At 44.4% G+C, this 22,708-nt stretch overlaps 1 protein-coding gene across 3 annotated transcripts in view; it reads right to left on the bottom strand.

The window, feature by feature from the left end:
- The window catches only part of lft (Limb expression 1 family member lowfat), a 601,989-nt gene that overhangs the window by 57,565 nt on the left and 521,716 nt on the right, over positions 1–22,708 (bottom strand). The gene's annotated exons all lie outside the window — the stretch shown is intronic.

A 22,708-nucleotide genomic window follows, 5' to 3' on the forward strand; every position in this document is an offset into this window, starting at 1 on the left:
CACACCAGCAGCACACATCCCCCCCACACACACCAGCAGCACACATCCGCCCACACACACCAGCAGCACACATCCGCCCCACACACACACCAGCAGCACACATCCCCCCACACACACACACCAGCAGCACACATCCCCCAACACACACACCAGCAGCACACATCCCCCCACACACACACCAGCAGCACACATCCCCCCCCCACACACACACACACCAGCAGCACACATCCCCCCACACACACACCAGCAGCACACATCCCCCCACACACACACACACCAGCAGCACACATCCCCCCCACACACACACCATCAGCACACATCCCCCCCACACACACCAGCAGCACACATCCCCCCACACACACCAGCAGCACACATCCCCCCACACACCCCAGCAGCAGACATCCCCCCACACACACACCAGCAGCACACATCCCCCACACACACCAGCAGCACACATCTCCCCCACACACCAGCAGCACACATCCCCCCACACACACACCAGCAGCACACATCCCCCCACACACACACCAGCAGCACACATCCCCCCACACACACCAGCGGCACACATCCCCCACACACACCAGCGGCACACATCCCCCCATACAGACCAGCAGCACACATCCCCCCACACACACACCAGCAGCACACATCCCCCAACACACACCAGCAGCACACATCCCCCCCACACACACCAGCAGCACACATCCCCCCACACACACCAGCAGCACACATCCCCCACACACACACACCAGCAGCACATCCCCCCACACACACACCAGCAGCACACATCCCCCTCCACACACACACACCAGCAGCACACATCCCCCAACACACACACCAGCAGCACACATCCCCCCCCACACACACCAGCAGCACACATCCCCCCCCACACACACACCAGCAGCACACATCCCCCACACACACACACCAGCAGCACACATCCCCCCCCACACACACCAGCAGCACACATCCCCCCACACACCAGCAGCACACATCCCCGCACACACACCAGCAGCACACATCCCCCCACACACACCAGCAGCAGACATCCCCCCCACACACACACCAGCAGCACACATCCCCACACACACACCAGCAGCACACATCCCCCCCACACACCATCAGCACACATCCCCCGACACACACCAGCAGCACACATCCCCCCACACACACACCAGCAGCACACATCCCCCACACACACCAGCGGCACACATCCCCCACACACACCAGCGGCACACATCCCCCCATACAGACCAGCAGCACACATCCCCTCACACACACACATACAACAGGCCTAGTGTCTAATCGACATGTGCCTAGGACAAAATGGTAACTAACTAACACCAGCAGCACACATCCCACACACACCAGCAGCACACACACACACCAGCAGCACACTTCCCACACACACCAGCAGCACACACACACACCAGCAGCGCACATCCCACACACACACCAGCAGCGCACATCCCCAACACACACCAGCAGTACACATCCCACACACACCAGCAGCACACATCCCACACACACACCAGCAGCGCACATCCCACACACACACCAGCAGCGCACATCCCCAACACACACCAGCAACACACATCCCACACACACCAGCAGCACACATCCCACACAGAAACACACACACACACACCAGCAGCACACATTCCACACATCCTCCCCCCCACACACACCACCAGCACACTTCCCACACACATCAGCAGACAACTTCCGACACACACACACACACACACACACACACACACACACACACACACACACACACACACACACACACACACACACACACACTCACACACACACTCACACACTCACACACTCACACACACACACACACACACACACACACACACACACACACACACACGCGCACACACACACTCACACACGCACTCACACACGCACACACACACGCACACTCACACACGCACACACACACACACACACACACACACACACACACACACACACACACACACACTCACACACACACACACACATCCCCCCCACACACACACCAGCAGCACACATCCCCCAACACACACACCAGCAGCACACATCCCCCCACACACACACCAGCAGCACACATCCCCCCACACACACACACACCAGCAGCACACATCCCCCCCACACACACACCATCAGCACACATCCCCCCCACACACACCAGCAGCACACATCCCCCCACACACACCAGCAGCACACATCCCCCCACACACACCAGCAAGTGGATAATTGACAACCAGCACGGTTTCAGGGAAGGAAAATCCTGTGTCACAAACCTACTAGAGTTTTATGACAAGGTGACAGAAGTAAGACAAGAGAGAGAGGGGTGGATCGACTGCGTATTTTTGGACTGCAAGAAGGCTTTCGACACAGTTCCTCACAAGAGGTTACTGCAAAAGCTAGAGGACCAGGCACACATAACAGGAAAGGCACTGCAATGGATCAGAGAATATCTGACAGGGAGGAAACAACGAGTCATGGTACGCGACGAGGTGTCAGAGTGGGCGCCTGTGACAAGCGGGGTTCCACAGGGGTCAGTCCTAGGACCTGTGCTGTTCTTGGTATACGTGAACGACATAACGGAAGGGATAGACTCAGAAGTGTCCTTGTTTGCAGACGATGTGAAGTTAATGAGAAGAATCGAATCGGACGAGGATCAGGCAGGACTACAAAGAGATCTGGACAGGCTACAAGCCTGGTCCAGCAACTGGCTCCTAGAATTTAACCCTGCCAAATGCAAAGTCATGAAGATTGGGGAAGGGCAAAGAAGACCGCAGACACAATATAGTTTAGATGGCCAAAGACTGCAAACCTCACTAAAGGAAAAAGATCTGGGGGTGAGTATAACACCGAGCATATCTCCTGAGGCGCACATCAATCAGATAACTGCTGCAGCATACGGGCGCCTGGCAAACCTACGGATAGCGTTCCGATACCTCAGTAAGGATTCGTTTAAGACTCTGTACACCATCTACGTCAGGCCCATACTGGAGTATGCAGCACCAGTTTGGAATCCACACCTAGTCAAGCACGTCAAGAAATTAGAGAAAGTGCAAAGGTTTGCAACAAGACTAGTCCCAGAGCTACGGGGATTGTCCTATGAAGAAAGGTTGAGGGAAATCGGCCTGACGACACTGGAGGCCAGGAGGGTCAGGGGAGACATGATAACGACATATAAAATACTGCGCGGAATAGACGAGGTGGACAAAGACGGGATGTTCCAGAGATGGGACACAGACACAAGAGGTCACAATTGGAAGTTGAAGACTCAGATGAATCAAAGGGATGTTAGGAAGTATTTCTTCAGTCATAGAGTAGTCAGGCCATGGAATAGCCTAGAAAGTGATGTGGTGGAGGCAGGAACCATACATAGTTTTAAGGCGAGGTATGATAGAGCTCATGGGGCAGGGAGAGAGAGGACCTAGTAGCAATCAGCGAAGAGGCGGGGCCAGGAGCTGTGACTCGACCCCTGCAACCACAAATAGGTGAATACAAATAGGTGAGTACACACGCACACACACGCACACACGCACACACACGCACACGCACACACACACACCAGCAGCACACACACACACCAGCAGCACACTTCCCACACACATCAGCAGACAACTTCCGACACACACACACACACACACACACACACACACACACACACACACACACACACACACACACTCGTGCACTAACATTCACTGTCCTCCAACATGATGAAGAAATAACATCGCTCTTACGCTCTTATATTTCTTTCTTTTTTTTTACGAAATATTTCTTTAGAAGACATTATTTAGTGACTCAACACCTGTCAACGGCAGGTTGACAGGTGTTTTACCACTTACTGTGACCCTCAGACAGCTCTCAGGTTACCACTTACTGTGACCCTCAGACAGCTCTCAGGTTACCACTTACTGTGACCCTCAGACAGCTCTCAGGTTACCACTTACTGTGACCCTCAGACAGCTCTCAGGTTACCACTTACTGTGATCCTCAGACAGCTCTTAAGTTACCACTTACTGTGACCCTCAGACAGTTCTTAAGTTACCACTTACTGTGACCCTCAGACAGCTCTTAAGTTACCACTTACTGTGATCCTCAGACAGCTCTCAGGTTACCACTTACTGTGACCCTCAGACAGTTCTTAAGTTACCACTTACTGTGACCCTCAGACAGCTCTTAAGTTACCACTTACTGTGACCCTCAGACAGCTCTCAGGTTACCACTTACTGTGACTCCTCAGGCAGCTCTCAGGTTACCACTTACTGTGACCCTCAGACAGTTCTTAAGTTACCACTTACTGTGACCCTCAGACAGCTCTTAAGTTACCACTTACTGTGATCCTCAGACAGCTCTCAGGTTACCACTTACTGTGACCCTCAGACAGTTCTTAAGTTACCACTTACTGTGACCCTCAGACAGCTCTCAGGTTACCACTTACTGTGACCCCTCAGACAGCTCTCAGGTTACCACTTACTGTTACCCTCAGACAGCTCTTAAGTTACCACTTACTGTGACCCTCAGACAGCTCTCAGGTTACCAATTACTGTGACCCTCAGACAGTTCTTAAGTTACCACTTACTGTGACCCTCAGACAGTTCTTAAGTTACCACTTACTGTGACCCTCAGACAGCTCTCAGGTTACCACTTACTGTGACCCTCAGACAGTTCTTAAGTTACCACTTACTTTGACCCTCAGACAGTTCTTAAGTTACCACTTACTGTGACCCTCAGACAGTTCTTAAGTTACCACTTACTGTGACCCTCAGACAGTTCTTAAGTTACCACTTACTGTGACCCTCAGACAGTTCCTAAGTTACCACTTACTGTGACCCTCAGACAGTTCTTAAGTTACCACTTACTGTGACCCTCAGACAGCTCTCAGGTTACCACTTACTGTGACCCTCAGACAGCTCTCAGGTTACCACTTACTGTGACCTATAGGCGGCTCTTCTTTACACTTACTGTGACTCCTCAGGCAGCTCTCAGGTTACCACTTACTGTGACTCCTCAGACAGTTCTCAGGTTACCACTTACTGTGACTCAGACAGCTCTTAAGTTACCACTTACTGTGACCCTCAGACAGTTCTTAGGTTACCACTTACTGTGACCTATAGGCAGCTCTTTTGTTACACTTACTGTGACCCCTCAGGCAGCTCTTAGGTTACCACTTACTGTGACCCTCAGCTCTTACCTTATCACTTACCGTAACCTTCCGGCAGCTTTTGGGTTACCACTTACCGTGACCTTCAGGCAGCTCTTGTTACCAGGTCAAGCCACCAAGAACGATAACCTTACCCTTACCTGTGGAAGAAGGATTAAGAAATTAAAATAAAAGGTAGATATAAGCGGTACACACACAAATATATATATATATATATATATATATATATATATATATATATATATATATATATATGATTGCTGATGTTATGAATGAAAAGAAGTTGGATGTCCTGGCCCTAAGCGAAACAAAGCTGAAGGGGGTAGGAGAGTTTCAGTGGGGGGAAATAAATGGGATTAAATCTGGAGTATCTGAGAGAGTTAGAGCAAAGGAAGGGGTAGCAGTAATGTTAAATGATCAGTTATGGAAGGAGAAAAGAGAATATGAATGTGTAAATTCAAGAATTATGTGGATTAAAGTAAAGGTTGGATGCGAGAAGTGGGTCATAATAAGCGTGTATGCACCTGGAGAAGAGAGGAATGCAGAGGAGAGAGAGAGATTTTGGGAGATGTTAAGTGAATGTATAGGAGCCTTTGAACCAAGTGAGAGAGTAATTGTGGTAGGGGACTTGAATGCTAAAGTAGGAGAAACTTTTAGAGAGGGTGTGGTAGGTAAGTTTGGGGTGCCAGGTGTAAATGATAATGGGAGCCCTTTGATTGAACTTTGTATAGAAAGGGGTTTAGTTATAGGTAATACATATTTTAAGAAAAAGAGGATAAATAAGTATACACGATATGATGTAGGGCGAAATGACAGTAGTTTGTTGGATTATGTATTGGTAGATAAAAGACTGTTGAGTAGACTTCAGGATGTACATGTTTATAGAGGGGCCACAGATATATCAGATCACTTTCTAGTTGTAGCTACACTGAGAGTAAAAGGTAGATGGGATACAAGGAGAATAGAAGCATCAGGGAAGAGAGAGGTGAAGGTTTATAAACTAAAAGAGGAGGCAGTTAGGGTAAGATATAAACAGCTATTGGAGGATAGATGGGCTAATGAGAGCATAGGCAATGGGGTCGAAGAGGTATGGGGTAGGTTTAAAAATGTAGTGTTAGAGTGTTCAGCAGAAGTTTGTGGTTACAGGAAAGTGGGTGCAGGAGGGAAGAGGAGCGATTGGTGGAATGATGATGTAAAGAGAGTAGTAAGGGAGAAAAAGTTAGCATATGAGAAGTTTTTACAAAGTAGAAGTGATGCAAGGAGGGAAGAGTATATGGAGAAAAAGAGAGAAGTTAAGAGAGTGGTGAAGCAATGTAAAAAGAGAGCAAATGAGAGAGTGGGTGAGATGTTATCAACAAATTTTGTTGAAAATAAGAAAAAGTTTTGGAGTGAGATTAACAAGTTAAGAAAGCCTAGAGAACAAATGGATTTGTCAGTTAAAAATAGGAGAGGAGAGTTATTAAATGGAGAGTTAGAGGTATTGGGAAGATGGAAGGAATATTTTGAGGAATTGTTAAATGTTGATGAAGATAGGGAAGCTGTGATTTCGTGTATAGGGCAAGGAGGAATAACATCTTGTAGGAGTGAGGAAGAGCCAGTTGTGAGTGTGGGGGAAGTTCGTGAGGCAGTAGGTAAAATGAAAGGGGGTAAGGCAGCCGGGATTGATGGGATAAAGATAGAAATGTTAAAAGCAGGTGGGGATATAGTTTTGGAGTGGTTGGTGCAATTATTTAATAAATGTATGGAAGAGGGTAAGGTACCTAGGGATTGGCAGAGAGCATGCATAGTTCCTTTGTATAAAGGCAAAGGGGATAAAAGAGAGTGCAAAAATTATAGGGGGATAAGTCTGTTGAGTGTACCTGGTAAAGTGTATGGTAGAGTTATAATTGAAAGAATTAAGAGTAAGACGGAGAATAGGATAGCAGATGAACAAGGAGGCTTTAGGAAAGGTAGGGGGTGTGTGGACCAGGTGTTTACAGTGAAACATATAAGTGAACAGTATTTAGATAAGGCTAAAGAGGTCTTTGTGGCATTTATGGATTTGGAAAAGGCGTATGACAGGGTGGATAGGGGGGCAATGTGGCAGATGTTGCAAGTGTCTGGTGTAGGAGGTAGGTTACTGAAAGCAGTGAAGAGTTTTTACGAGGATAGTGAGGCTCAAGTTAGAGTATGTAGGAAAGAGGGAAATTTTTTCCCAGTAAAAGTAGGCCTTAGACAAGGATGTGTGATGTCACCGTGGTTGTTTAATATATTTATAGATGGGGTTGTAAGAGAAGTAAATGCGAGGGTCTTGGCAAGAGGCGTGGAGTTAAAAGATAAAGAATCACACACAAAGTGGGAGTTGTCACAGCTGCTCTTTGCTGATGACACTGTGCTCTTGGGAGATTCTGAAGAGAAGTTGCAGAGATTGGTGGATGAATTTGGTAGGGTGTGCAAAAGAAGAAAATTAAAGGTGAATACAGGAAAGAGTAAGGTTATGAGGATAACAAAAAGATTAGGTGATGAAAGATTGAATATCAGATTGGAAGGAGAGAGTATGGAGGAGGTGAACGTATTCAGATATTTGGGAGTGGACGTGTCAGCGGATGGGTCTATGAAAGATGAGGTGAATCATAGAATTGATGAGGGAAAAAGAGTGAGTGGTGCACTTAGGAGTCTGTGGAGACAAAGAACTTTGTCCTTGGAGGCAAAGAGGGGAATGTATGAGAGTATAGTTTTACCAACGCTCTTATATGGGTGTGAAGCGTGGGTGATGAATGTTGCAGCGAGGAGAAGGCTGGAGGCAGTGGAGATGTCATGTCTGAGGGCAATGTGTGGTGTGAATATAATGCAGAGAATTCGTAGTTTGGAAGTTAGGAGGAGGTGCGGGATTACCAAAACTGTTGTCCAGAGGGCTGAGGAAGGGTTGTTGAGGTGGTTCGGACATGTAGAGAGAATGGAGCGAAACAGAATGACTTCAAGAGTGTATCAGTCTGTAGTGGAAGGAAGGCGGGGTAGGGGTCGGCCTAGGAAGGGTTGGAGGGAGGGGGTAAAGGAGGTTTTGTGTGCGAGGGGCTTGGACTTCCAGCAGGCATGCGTGAGCGTGTTTGATAGGAGTGAATGGAGACAAATGGTTTTTAATACTTGACGTGCTGTTGGAGTGTGAGCAAAGTAACATTTATGAAGGGATTCAGGGAAACCGGCAGGCCGGACTTGAGTCCTGGAGATGGGAAGTACAGTGCCTGCACTCTGAAGGAGGGGTGTTAATGTTGCAGTTTAAAAACTGTAGTGTAAAGCACCCTTCTGGCAAGACAGTGATGGAGTGAATGATGGTGAAAGTTTTTCTTTTTCGGGCCACCCTGCCTTGGTGGGAATCGGCCGGTGTGATAATAAAAATAAAAAAAAAAAATATATATATATATATATATATATATATATATATATATATATATATATATATATATATATATATATATATATATATATATATATATAAACACGTTGACCACTTCCCACTGAGGCAGGGTGGCCCAAAAAGAAAGAAAATACTTTGATCATCATTCAACACTTTCACCTCACTCATCCACAATCACTGTCTTTGCAGAGGCGCTCAGATACGACAGTTCAGAGGTCCCTCCATACTGCCAATATCCCAAACCCCTACTTTAAAGTGCAGGCATTGTATTTCCCATTTCCAGGACTCAGGTCCGGCTAACCGATTTCCCTGAATTCCTTCACAAAATATTACTCTGCTCACACTCCAACACCTCGTCAGATCCCAAAAGCATTCGTCTCCATTCACTCGTGAGTCACTCCTAACATGCTCACGCACGCTTGCTGGAAGTCCAAGCCCCTCGCCACACCTCCTTTACCCCCTCCCTCAAACCTTTTCGAGGACGACCCCTACCTCGCCTTCCTTCCCCTACAGATTTATATGCTCTCCAAGTCATTCTACTTTGATCCATTCTCTCTAACTGAGCAAACCACCTCAACAACCCCTCTTCAGCCCTCTGACTAATACTTTTAGTAACTCTACACCTCCTAATTTCCACACTCTAAATTTTATGCATATTTACACCACTCACTGCCTTTAGGTAGGATATCTCCACTGCCTCCAGCCGCCTCCTCGCTGCAGCATTTACAACCCAAGCTTCACACCCATATAAGTGTTGGTACCACTATATTTTCATACATTCTCTTCTTTGCCTCCATAGATAACGTTTCTTGTCTCCACAGATACCTCAATGCACCACTCACCTTTTTTCCTTCATCAATTTTATGGTTAACTTCATCCTTCATAAACCCATCCACTGACAAGTCAACTCCCAAATATCTGAAAACATTCACTTCTTCCATACTCCCTCTCTCCAATGTGATATCCAATTTTTCTTTATCTAAATCGTTTTATACCCTCATCACCTAACTCTTATCTATGTTCACTTTCAACTTTCTACCTACCTATACATACGTATATAATATATATTTTATATATATATATATATATATATATATATATATATATATATATATATATATATATATATATATGATCAATTCGGACTTCATGGTCTCGTGTGCCACACAGCAGAAGGGAAGTATGCCAGACATGAGATCAATGACATAATAAAGAGAAGCCTCGCCACAGCCCGTTGCCCAGCTCAACGGGAACCCCAAGTACAGAGGTCTGATGGAAGTCAAAAGCGTCCTGATGGAGCCACTATGCTACCCTGGAAGGATGGAAAGCAGATTGCCTGGGACTACACCTGTGCTGCCACATTGGCAGACACCTACTTGCCATACTCTGTAGTGGAAGGGGGTGGAGCTGCCAGCCACTGGGAGACCCAGAAGATCCGAAAATATGAAGACCTTCCCCCTTGCTATAACTTCATTCCAATAGGGTCGGAGACCCTTGGAGCATGGGGCAAGTGTGCTCTAAAGTTCCTCAAAGAGCTGGGTGAAAAGTTCATCATAGAAACCAAGGACCACAGGGCGACCAGCTTCCTCTTTCAGAGACTCAGTGTTGCGATCCAGAGAGGAAATGCCTGCAGCATTCTGGGCACGCGGCCCACCGCAGGGGAGCTGGACGAAGTATTCGAGATGTAGCTCTGAGTTACCTATGTTGTTTTACTTTCTGTTGTATTTTTGTGAATGTTTGGCCAATGTATTTTGTCTTTAAATAAAACATACTTGAAATATAGGGGGTGGTAGGAGAAAATTCTCAAACAGCTTCAGGGAGAACCTTGAGTTTTCCCTGACGAAAGTTTATTCTTTTCTCTGAGGATGAGGGTCCCTATGACAGTTCTAGAAGTGGTACCTCCCTATATATATATATATATATATATATATATATATATATATATATATATATATATATATATATATATATATATATATATATATATATATACAAATTCTCACTAATACTAGACTATCATTATTGAAACAAAAGCGAAGCTTTCACTGAAATCAGGAATGAAATCAGTTCTCACTGTCAGGTTACAACTGGATTGAATGGTTCCTGAAAATTCAGCGGCAGCTCAACGGAACGTTCCTAACTTACCAAAGATGTTCCATTAAGAACCAAGCTGTGGCAGTCTAGCTCCACCTCAGGCAGGTGTTTGGCACACCTGTGTCTAACACACCTGTGTCTGGCACCTCCCAAACCTCTCGCTCTCGTAGTGACTTCTGTGTGCAGATTTGATGCAAATCCCTCCAGAATTTTCCAAGTTCTAATTATGAACCTCTTTCATGTGTGTTCCAAGAAATACATTAGAGGGACTTCAAACGTTTCCAATACCCAAGGTACCTGATTGAATTTTTACAGGCAGTGAAGATTCTCTGTACATTCTCCGGATCTGCAATTTCGCCTGCCTTAAAAGGCATTGTTAATATACAACAATACTCCAGTCTAGAGAGAACAAGTGACTTAAAGTGTATCATCAGTGGCTTGGCATCTCTTGGATAAAGATATAAATGCAGTAAAGTGCGATCCTTTATTGACAACGTTTCGCCCACACAGTGGACTTAAGTCACTCTAGTTAGAACATAAGAATATAAGAAAGAAGGAACACTGCAGCAGGCCTACTGGCCCATGGGAGGCAGGTCCGAGTCTCCTACCGGCTTAAGCCAATGCACCAACCTAGTCAGGTCACGTCATATTCACCTAAGGAAGGAGCACGGCATTTGACCTAGTAGCACAAGCTAGTCATGTCCAGCTCACACCCACCCGCACCCACTCATGTATTTATCTAACCTATTTTTAAAACTACACAGCGTTTTAACCTCTATAACTGTACTCGGGAGTTTGTTCCACTCATCCACAACTCTTACCAAACCAGTGATGTCCTATAGCTTTCCTGAATCTGAATTTTTCCAGCTTAAAACCATTGCTGCTAGCACGCTACGCACATCCCCTTTATTTATTCCTGTCTTCCATTTATACACCTCAATCATATCCCCCCTAATTCTACGCCTTTCTATAGAGTGCAAATTCAGGGCCCTCAGTCTATCCTCATAGGGAAGATTTCTGATACCAGCTTATCAATTTCTTTGTGGTTATGATAACATTCTTGCGATCCTTGAATGTGAAATCTGACACTTGTCCCTAAGTCCCTCTCATTAACCTCCTCCTGTCATACTGAGTGCTTAGTTTGTTGTATACTCCATTCCGGTTTGTATTTCCTCATTTTTCCACAGCGGAGTAACTGAAATTTGTCCTCACTCAACATAAAATTGTTTTCTGCGGCCCACTGGAAGATCTGGTTTGTATCAACTTGGAGATCCGTTGTGTCCTCGCTGAATGTCACTCATACATCAGCGAGGGATAATGCAGAGTTAAGATTTATTTCATATATTGCATATAAAAATGAGAGAATTGGGACGATTTCTGCGAGTTGAATCTCAGAGTAAACTGTTACAATCTCTTGACTATATTTTACTTACTATTACTCCAGTTTTTTCCCTTTTGTGCGCATTCTGTGCACTGTACACCACGATCACGCTTGCAGAAGGACTCTGCATTTTGTCTTCCAACAGGTCCAAGACCATGTAATGTCTGACACTTGGGAAATTCAAGACCGACCTGACCAAACACATGTTGCCTCGGCTTGTGCAACTGTTGACAACTCGTATGTTTAGAATTATAATAAAAAAGAAGCGCTAAACCCACTAGGGTCATACAGTGCTGCTCATGCGCCTAGAAATATTGCTTCATAATATGCTTCTAGAAGATTCTGATGTGGGACGTCAATGCTATGATTAGATAGTTTTTGTGATTGCGTTACTGCCACCGTAATTTATAATGTACTGAATGATTCTGACATCCTATGAGATATTCATGGCACGTGATAGTTTTTTTTTTTTTTTGGGTCAATTCATGAATATGGAGTTCCAAGAGTCAGGGGTTGGGGCAGAGTGCATGATCATGACATCATGGCTTCTTCAAAGTCGTGTGGGGTTTATACCAGAAATTATGGAGACATCTGCAGCAGCGTTTTGTTAATGAGATATTCCCTTTACATAAGAACATAAGAAAGAAGGAACACTGCAGCAGGCCTACTAGCCCATGCGGGGCAGGTCCATGTCAACCCCCGGATTAGACCAATGGACCACCCAATCAAGTCAACTCCACTTAAGGAGCACGGCATCTGACCAAGTAGGTCTAACTCACACCCACCCATACCCACTCATGTATTTATCTTCCCTGTTAATTAGTTTATTGCATATTAGTTTACTGTTGATTATTTTACTATTTTTATGGTATTTAAAGATATTTTTTTATTACCGAATAGATTTATGTTTATCATTATAGTGTTGTTACTGTTTATCAGTTTACTGTTCTTTACTTACAGAAAGTATTTCCTTCTATGTTCACCATCATGTAAATTCTTAAATGCACTTAACTCAAGCACACTTGGTTTAAGTGATTTAAGAGCGCTTGGTTAAAGTGCACTTGGTTTAAGTGATTTAATAGCGCTTGGTTTAAGTGCACTTAGTTTAAGGTCACTTGGTTTAAGTGCACTTGTATTCTCAAGACTGAAAATATTTCTTCTGGTTCAGTTAATTCACATTCTTTGCGGGACAGATTACAAGTCTTGGTTGCTTTTTTGTACATAAAATATATATCCCTTTGTTAGAGGCAGTAATACATGCTTATGATATACACCCAAGATAAAAAAACAACACATGTAGTATAATTGACAGCTGGTCGGTGCCTGGAGAGATGTAATCCTGAATAAACTTCTTAAACCCCAGGCTTGTTTACCTCCAGGGTGCCGTGTGTGTGTGTGTGTGTGTGTGTGTGTGTGTGTGTGTGTGTGTGTGTGTGTGTGTGTGTGTGTGTGTGTGTGTGTGTGTGTGTGTGTGTCTGTGTGTCTGTGTGTGTGTTTGTGTCTGTGTGTGTGTGTGTGTGTGTGTGTGTCTGTGTGTCTGTGTGTGTCTGTGTGTCTGTGTGTGTGTGTGTGTCTGTGTGTGTGTACTCACCTAGTTGAGGTTGCGGGGGTCGAGTCCGAGCTCCTGGCCCCGTGTGTGTGTGTGTGTGTGTGTGTGTGTGTGTGTGTGTGTGTGTGTGTGTGTGTGTGTGTGTGTGTGTGTGTGTGTGTGTGTGTGTCTGTCTGTGTGTGTCTGTGTGTGTGTGTGTCTGTGTGTGTGTGTCTGTGTGTGTGTGTGTCTGTGTGTCTGTGTGTCTGTGTGTGTACTCACCTAGTTGAGGTTGCGGGGGTCGAGTCCGAGCTCCTGGCCCCGTGTGTGTGTGTGTGTGTGTGTGTGTGTGTGTGTGTGTGTGTGTTTGCTTTCGTTGTTTCTCTGCTATTAGAATGTTTGCCAAGGAAATTTTTTTTTGTTTCCAGTACGCAGAGTGCTGTTATACCCCGTTAGTGTGGCCCGGAGTACCATTATACCCCGAGAGTGGCCTGGAGTGCCATTATACCCCAGTGTGACCCGGGGTGCCATTATACCCCCAGTGTGGCCCGGGGTGCCATTATACCCCCAGTGGAGCCCAGGGTACCAGTATATCCCCAGTGTGGCCAGGGGTTCCATTATACCCCCAGTGTGGCCCGGGGTGTTGTTATACCCGCAAATCTGTCTCGTGTAACTACAAGGGACCAGGTGTGTACAGGTGACTACAGGTGATCAGATGTGTGTACATGCGAGTATTTCCTACAACCAACCTCGAGTAAGTGCAAAGTCTTCCCAGAACCAATAATTCTCTCCCCCTCTCCCTCTCCCTCTCCCTCCCTCATAATTCGCGGCTGGCCGGGCTTTAGGGTTCGCCAGACCACATTAAGTGAATTTTCTCAGAACCAATCATCTTGGCGACCGAAGAAACAAGACAAATAATACCCAGTGACGGGAATTGTGCTACAAATAATGGTAAAGGGTAAGTAGGGTCAGAGCTGTCAGAAAGAATTAAACCTTACGTATCTCGATGTTTGCCGATAAGAGTGAAACTAGCGAGATGATGAAAGATGATTAAAAAAGTGGTTATTAAAGTTCAATCCAAACAATTAGAAAGCCATTCAAATTCAGGGAGAAAGACCAGAAGCGAAGTACAGCAGCTTGAGTGGTGAATAACTGCAAGTGTCACGAAATGAGAAAACTCTGGACGTGAAAATAACATTTAACGTATTGCCACAGGGAGAATGTAAGCCGAACAAGTAGACATGTGCAACATCTGGGTATCTTTATTTGTAGACGTTTCGCCATCCAGTAGCATTATGGATATAATACAAGGATATGACGTGGAGATAGTAGAGCTATATACAAAAGATGAGGTAATCAGTCCCTCAGCCTTGGAGCTGGTAAAGAGCACCGTAGTCTTCCAGACTACGAAGAGCACCGTAGTCCTCAAGACGACGAAGAGCACAGTAGTCCTCAAGACAACGAAGAGCACCATAGTCCTCAAGACAACGAAGAGCACCGTAGTCCTCAAGACAACGAAGAGCACCGTAGTCCTCAAGACTACGAAGAGTACCGTAGTCCTCAAGACAACGAAGAGAACCGTAGTCCTCAAGACAACGAAGAGAACCGTAGTCCTCAAGACAACGAAGAGCACCGTAGTCCTCAAGACAACGAAGAGTACCGTAGTCCTCAAGACGACGAAGAGCACCGTAGTCCTCAAGACAACGAAGAGTACCGTAGTCCTCAAGACAACAAAGAGCACCGTAGTCCTCAAGACGACGAAGAGCACCGTAGTCCTCAAGACAACGAAGAGCACCGTAGTCCTCAAGACAACGAAGAGCACCATAGTCCTCAAGACAACGAAGAGCACCGTAGTCCTCAAGACAACGAAGAGCACCATAGTCCTCAAGACAACGAAGAGCACCGTAGTCCTCAAGACGACGAAGAGCACCCTAGTCCTCAAGACAACAAAGAGCACCATAGTCCTCAAGACAACAAAGAGCACCATAGTCCTCAAGACAACGAAGAGTACCGTAGTCCTCAAGACAACGAAGAGCACCGTAGTCCTCAAGACAACGAAGAGCACCGTAGTCCTCAAGACGACGAAGAGCACCCTAGTCCTCAAGACAACAAAGAGCACCATAGTCCTCAAGACAACAAAGAGCACCATAGTCCTCAAGACAACAAAGAGCACCATAGTCCTCAAGACGACGAAGAGCACCCTAGTCCTCAAGACAACGAAGAGTACCGTAGTCCTCAAGACAACAAAGAGCACCATAGTCCTCAAGACAACGAAGAGTACCGTAGTCCTCAAGACAACGAAGAGCACCATAGTCCTCAAGACTACGAAGAGCACCGTAGTCCTCAAGACTACGAAGAGTACCGTAGTCCTCAAGACTACGAAAAGCTCCATAGTCCTCAAGACTACGAAGAGTACCGTAGTCCTCAAGACTACGAAGAGCACCGTAGTCCTCAAGACAACGAAGAGCACCGTAGTCCTCAAGACTACGAAGAGCACCGTAGTCCTCAAGACAACGAAGAGCACCGTAGTCCTCAAGACAACGAAGAGCACCGTAGTCCTCAAGACAACGAAGAGCACCGTAGTCCTCAAGACTACGAAGAGCACCGTAGTCCTCAAGACTACGAAGAGCACCGTAGTCCTCAAGACTACGAAGAGCACCGTAGTCCTCAAGACAACGAAGAGCACCGTAGTCCTCAAGACGACGAAGAGCACCGTAGTCCTCAAGACGACGATGGAGCACTGTAGTCCTCAAGACGACGAGGGAGCACTGTAGTCCTCAAGACTACGAAGAGCACCGTAGTCCTCAAGACAACGAAGAGCACCGTAGTCCTCAAGACAACGAAGAGCACCATAGTCCTCAAGACGACGAAGAGCACCGTAGTCCTCAAGACGACGATGGAGCACCGTAGTCCTCAAGACGAGGGTGCACCGTAGTCCTCAAGACGACGAGGGAGCACCGTAGTCCTCAAGACAACGAAGAGCACCGTAGTCCTCAAGACAACGAAGAGCACCGTAGTCCTCAAGACAACGAAGAGCACCGTAGCCCTCAAGACGACGAGGGAGCACTGTAGTCCTCAAGACAACGAAGAGCACCGTAGCCCTCAAGACGACGAGGGAGCACTGTAGTCCTCAAGACGACGAGGGAGCACTGTAGTCCTCAAGACGACGAAGAGCACCGTAGTCCTCAAGACGACGAGGAAACACTGTAGTCCTCAAGAACCCCAAGGCTGAGGGACTCATCATTTCATCTTTTGTATATAGTTCTACTTTCTTCACATTATGTTCTTGTATTTTATTGATAAAGCCAATGGATGGCGAAACGTCTACAAATAAAGATACCCAGATGTCGCACATGTGTGTAATTCTTCACCTTGTCGGTATTATATACCATTCATGTACACTGAAATGTAAGCCACATAACATGGCAACCATATGTGACGTCAACAAATCTCAGAACGATTGTGTATCAGGAGACGCAGGGATGGCGAGGGTACACAGATGGAAGTTAAAAAACAGATGGTTTACAGAGAGATTTGGAAATGTTTCTCCGGTCTCAGGGTACCTCTGATATGCCTTTTATGAGTTCCGAGAGTTTTTATAATCCCAGAACCCGGCCCTGGGCCAGGCTTGTCTGGTGCTAGACTGGTCAACTAGGCTGCTTCTGCAGGTGGCCCGCTGAACCACATATCCATCACAGCCTGGTTGATCTGGCACCTGGTGAAGATATTTGACCAGAGTCCTCTTGAAAATTTCTACACTTGTCCCAGCAATGTTTCTGATATCTTCTGATAAGATGTTGAATAGTCTGGGACCAGATATATGTTATCATTCTCTCTCTCTCTCTCTCTCTCTCTCTCTCTCTCACTGGAGTAGATGAGAGTACATACTAAGGAGTTCCCAGTAATTTCAATTCTTTATTGGCTCTATGCGGACCGTAAACCATCTCGGTCTCTGTTCCACCTCTGGTATTTCTCCCTGGTCTTGAAAGTTCTCATTATCCAACCCATCATCTTCCTGGCTGTCGTGACCTTGGTCTTACTGTATTCTTTGAAAGGTCAGCTGTATAAAGTAGTAGTGTAGGCAAATATACACAGTTTAACTGAAAAGAAACAACACGAGTTTGGATTATAAGTTACGATGGTTCAGGAATTAAAACTACAGACACGAAATCGCATGCATATGCACTGAGAACTAAGACTTAACCCCCATAAATACAACTGAAGATATGACACCACATCCATCCTCCCCAAAAAATACACGAATAGGCAAAACAAGTGATTAGGATTGTAATCTGAGGAAAAAAAAAAGCAAGGGCTGCAAAAATGCTGGAAGGAGGTTCAAGAGGACAGATATGTTGTGTGCAACAATAACTGCAAACTAAACACTGCAACACGGAATATTACATGTAATGTACTGCTGCTATACCTACACTAGGTGTGGGTAACTTAACAAATACCATCAATACTAACCTAAGTGATACCTCTCAAAAACACAAACACAAACACACATACACACGCACGCACACACACACGCACGCACGCGCACACACAGACACACACACAGACACACAGACACAGACACACACACACACACACACACACACACACACACACACACACACACACACACACACACACACACACACACACACACACACACACACACACACATACTTAAAGAACAAGTGATCACGACAATGCATTTAAGCAGTATTTTCCCGAAGGTTTGAGCTGACATGAAACACTGAATCACTTTGTGATAAATGCGCGTGAAATATGACACGTGTACAACATTAAGATATTTTAACGAGGAAACGTATCGCCATGAATAGCTTTTTCATTCCTTATTTCAAGGCAGGCGAGACTGCAGTACTGAAAAACATGCAGAGAACTTTCAGTGCTGGTATACAGTTCAGACAAGCATCTGAACTATTGGGAACGTTTGAAGTCCGTTCATTAATGCTCCTTGAAACGTAGAAGAAACAGGTACATCATAAGTTACACCTAGAAAATCCTGGAGGAACTGGTTCCAAACCTGAACACTGAAATCACTCAGTATGACAACAACAGACTTGGCAGACTGCGCAGAGTACCAGGAATACAAAGCAGGGCGCGACGAGTACATACACGACGAGTCTGGACCTCATTTCCACCACAAATTGTGCAACGTGATAAGCCAACATTCCTAAACAATCTTTTTTCTTTGATAAAGTAACTGAGATGAGATAAAAAGAATGGCCTCATCACTGTCTTCAGGAAACACCACCATCTCATTGCCGTTACAGAGCATACTTACCACAGGAATACAGCAGTAGGCCTACTGGCCTACGATAGGTTGACCCGTCTCACATCCACGTACCTTTACCCGCTTTCTCTCACACCCACTCCAAGCCATCCACCCACAACAGGAACCTTGATATCCCGGCTTTCCTCAGCATCCACGAATAACATTCCCACACTCTTGTTTCAGCTCTACTCTCCACACAGACTTATCCAAGAGTAAACAACAAAAGCAGGACAAAAAAGACAGGCTCACTAGACAGGGAGAAGGGAGATAATATACAAACTCATTCACAGCAACAAGAGGAAAGAACGGAAAGAAAATGACCACAAGGACCACTTGTAGAATTAATGAGGAAACATGTGGGATCAAAAGAAAACCTGTCTTTGATATCTGAACAATAATGGTAGAGGATGTACAGAAAAATAATACTTTACAAGGAAATTAAAAAGACTGAAGAGGACTTTAAGGAAGAGGAAGAAGACAAAGAAAACTGATGGGGGAAAGATGCAAGGACGAGAGAAAAGGATCTTGAAAATGGACTTTCTAGGTGAAAAACAGAAAGGCTAAGTGTCCTTGGCCCTCTTCTCTTTCTCATTTACATAAACGACCTACCAGATGCATCAAACCCACACTATTTGCAGATGACACTACATATGTCTTCTCTCACACAAGCCCAGTCATACTAGCCAGTACTGTAAATACTGAATTACAGAAAATATCTACCTGGATGATGATTAACAAACTTACTCTCAATATTGAAAAAACCTACTTCATTCAGTTTGGGAACAAAACTACAGATGTTCCTCTTAACATAATGATAAACGGATCACCCATCACAAAGCTCACAGAGGGAAAATTCTTAGGAATCCACCTTGATAATAGACTCAGATTTCAAACACATGTACAACAAATTTCCAAGAAAATCTCCAAGACCGTAGGCATACTATTGAAGATACGGTACTATGTTCCACAGTCAGCCCTCCTGGCCCTATATCACTCACTCATTTACCCCTATCTCACCTATGGAATTTGTGCATGGGGCTCAACAACAATAAATCATCTCAGACCATTAATTACTCAACAAAAGGCTGCAGTCAGAATAACAAATTCCCACTCAAGGTAGCATACTCCACCAATATTCAAATTTCTAAACTTACTCACCATACAAAACATCCATACTTATTATTGTGCCTACTACATACATAGAACGCTAAACTCAGATATAAACCCTCCCCTCAAACTTCTCCTTACCAACCTCAACAGAACATATGACCATGAGACAAGACACAGATCACTCTGATGTTCCCCGTGTCCATCTCACACTATGTAAAAACTCAATGCACATAAAAGGCCCAAAAATTTGGAATTCATTACCTGTGAAATCAAAAGAAACAGTGCTTGTCAATTTAAGACTTCTTAAAAACAACTTACTCACCCAAAACTAAATACACAGTACTTAACTCTACCTACAAAATTAACAAATCACTTTCTACTGCCTCAAAATATCATTAAACACTGTTACTACCCTAGCTTCAGAACCTCATAATTAAATGCTCAAAGATCAATAAATATTGAATAACTGTATTTCATAAATGTATAACCGGTGACCCTATCAAACTATATTTTTAATTACATTACCTAATAGAATAATCCATTCTCTTGAATACACAGTAACTCATCTAATGACCATATGAGCTGATTCTGCACTACAAATTTTATTCGATTTAATCGGATTAATAAATTGTGTGACTATATATAGTAAACTGATCATTTTGTTATATTATACATTGTAATGTTACAAATTTGTACAACTATAATGCTTCATAATTGAAATGTTAAAATTTCATTGTTTAAAATACTCATTTGTACTTCATGTTGTAAATTGTTTACTGCAATGTTTACCACTGAATATATCATAGCTTAGTTAATCTTAAGTTAATTATAAGCTGCCCATAATGCTCGGCATACAAGGGATTTTGGCATGTACACACAACTACTATAATTCCTTGTACAACTATGTATCATGTCCAATTACACTAAATAAATAAATAAATAAAGTAACGGAGAAGCTGGAGGCAGACCAGAGACAGGGAAAGACACGACTCAAACAAGTGAAGAATGAACAACCAACATATGATCAGCAAGTCAGGAGGAAGACAGGAATGGCAAATGACCATGAAAAAGACAAGAAGAGGGGTTGGGGGGGAACAAAGACAGAGCTCTCATGGTGTTTGGCTTAAATGAAGCAAGAGAACCCAAGAGGAAAATGCAAAAGGAGGAAGAACAAAAGCAATAAAAAAAAAAAGGATATGATGGGACTACTCACATTATCAAGGAACTATAAAAATGGAGGCTGCAAGTGGTTATATATATATATATATATATATATATATATATATATATATATATATATATATATATATATATATATATATATATGAGTATTTGTAAAGGAAAAGACAAGACCATTGCCCATTCAGTTTACAAGATCAGAACACCCCCCCCCCCAAAAAAAAAAAAAAAAAAAAAAAACTGGTTCTGAGATCTTAAAACTTCAACTCAGTCCATATCAAATAATTTCGGACAGAAGGGAACTGATAGGAAGACAGAAAAAGGAAGAAGAAACAACAGACGAACATAACAGGCAACAGACCACTCATCTGGGAAAGAGGTGAATCAGAGGAAAAAATGGGTCCTGAAAAAGCCTTAAAGTTGCCCTAAAACTTTCGTCTAGCAACTTCCGAAACGAGGTAAGAAAAACTGCATGACTATATAACAGCAAGATATAGGAGAATTGAAATTAGGTATTTTAAAATACACGGAACCACCAGCACAAGTGAAGAAATGAAAGGAAGAGCAGAAGAGGAATACAGTGGAAGAAAAAACTATGACTGTTGAAAGTGACTAATCAAGAGAGAGAGAGAGAGAGAGAGAGAGAGAGAGAGAGAGAGAGAGAGAGAGAGAGAGAGAGAGAGAGAGAGAGAGAGAGAGAGAGAGAGAATGGATGAATAATAAATGCAATATTCCCAGAGGGAAGGGGTAGCAAATAGTAAGAAGAGGGATAACAAGGGGGTGGCAGCACTGAGGTTCAGAAGCCACTTGGGACTGGAAGAACTAAGAAACTTGGAAATAAGTTGTGGGGAGATTGATTTCCAACAAGGGGAGATAAGGGTTTTAACCTCTGACCTCACACTGGATACGACGGCTTCCAATACCATTAATCACGGGTCTGTACTGCTGAATCTTACTTCTGGAAGACAATAACATGAGCGACTATATACAAGGCAAATAATTCAATTTTCACTGTCACAACCAAGCAACCAAGATAAATAATTTCAAGTATTTGTCGGAACGGGAGAGGCAAAGGTAATGGCGGCGGTGGTACATAAACACCCACTAAACAGTACGAGGCCGAGGGAGAAGTGTGGTCAAAATAAAGGGGACTGTGATTCACATACTGAAAACAGTGACAAAGAAAGCGAGAAGCCAACCTAAACTTAAAGAGATCGCTAGCGCACTCAACTCACACAATGAGGTCTGTGGTTCGATCCCCGGTACGGATGAAAAATATTAGGGCGTGTTTCCATAAGACACATGCTGTCCATGTTCACCAATCAGTAAAATGGGTACCTGGGTGTTAGTCGATTGCTGTGGGTCGCATCCTGGGACAAAATTTACATAATTTGCCCGAAATGCTCTGCGTAACAAGCGGCTTTCTGTACATGATTATTATTATTATTATTAAAATCAAGGGGGAAGCGCTAAGGCTTTCTATACAGTATGTCAGTGATGTCAGTTAGGACTGTATACCTTGTACATGTACTTGTAGAAATAATGATTATTATTAT

This window comes from Cherax quadricarinatus, chromosome 13, assembly GCF_038502225.1.
Source record: "Cherax quadricarinatus isolate ZL_2023a chromosome 13, ASM3850222v1, whole genome shotgun sequence".
In the NCBI taxonomy this organism is placed as follows: Eukaryota; Metazoa; Arthropoda; class Malacostraca; order Decapoda; family Parastacidae; genus Cherax; species Cherax quadricarinatus.